The sequence below is a fragment of the Punica granatum genome, chromosome 7 (genome assembly GCF_007655135.1).
Source record: "Punica granatum isolate Tunisia-2019 chromosome 7, ASM765513v2, whole genome shotgun sequence".
Lineage (NCBI taxonomy): Eukaryota > Viridiplantae > Streptophyta > Magnoliopsida > Myrtales > Lythraceae > Punica > Punica granatum.
Window position 1 is genome coordinate 8,654,911 of NC_045133.1, and position 868 is coordinate 8,655,778.

Below are 868 nucleotides of genomic sequence, written 5' to 3' on the forward strand. Positions count from 1 at the left end.
TTTCAGGTAATTCTTGCAATGAACTTTGATTATTAATAGGAGCAGGAAAAAAATTACACATAGGTGCACTGTGCACATATGCCATTATTGAGAAGGTAGACTGTCGATATGCAATCGACGTAACTCCAAAGTATAAGGAAAACCAACAAGAACTGGCAGCTCAGAAAAGGAAAATACATCGACGGGCTTCCTTTCAAATTTTTTTTTTTAGTCTTTTGCTATTTTATTGTCTTCTGTCTTTATTGTTGGCTCGTTTGCTGGTGGATTGGGATCGGAGGTTTCACTTTCATCCAAGCAAGAGCAAGTCCCACACATATTGCAGCAGCAGCAACATGTCAGCCCATAGAACCTGCATGCATGCCCAGCAGAAGAGAACAACTTTCTCAGTCAACACGACCAGTAAATGACTTAAAACAATGGAGATTACATATATATTTAAGTGGTAAAAAGAATAGGTTTAGGACTAAAGTGGTAAAAGCGCGAAAGTTTGAGGACAAAAACTGTCTTTTGTGTGCGAAGGAGAGTGCAAACTCCGCTAGCATGTTTCACAAGTATAAGGATTATACTCTCGCCGTCCTCTCCCTTCCATAGACAAATATCACTCAAACTATATATATTTTAGAAAGATTTCTCACAAGGACGTGACAATGGCGGCGATTGACCCGAAAATGCAGCAACACCCGATTTCTAAACAGTTGTCCTCAGAGGACAGCGATGAGGATGGCCTGGACGGTCTGGACGATGAGGATGGCCTCCGCCTCGACGGTCGGGACCTTGACAGTGCATTTTTCCACCCGAAGAACACCATTTGAGCAACTGATTTTTCCTTAGTAAGAATGACTCTCTATATATTCTTCAGGGTTTTGAA

General features: G+C 41.5%; 1 long non-coding RNA gene across 1 annotated transcript; it reads right to left on the minus strand.

The window, feature by feature from the left end:
* LOC116215192 lies at positions 1–868 on the minus strand. Its single transcript, XR_004158427.1, has 2 exons — positions 636–868; positions 1–349 (listed from the first exon to the last, which is right to left on the minus strand). It is a non-coding gene; the product is annotated as an uncharacterized LOC116215192 (long non-coding RNA).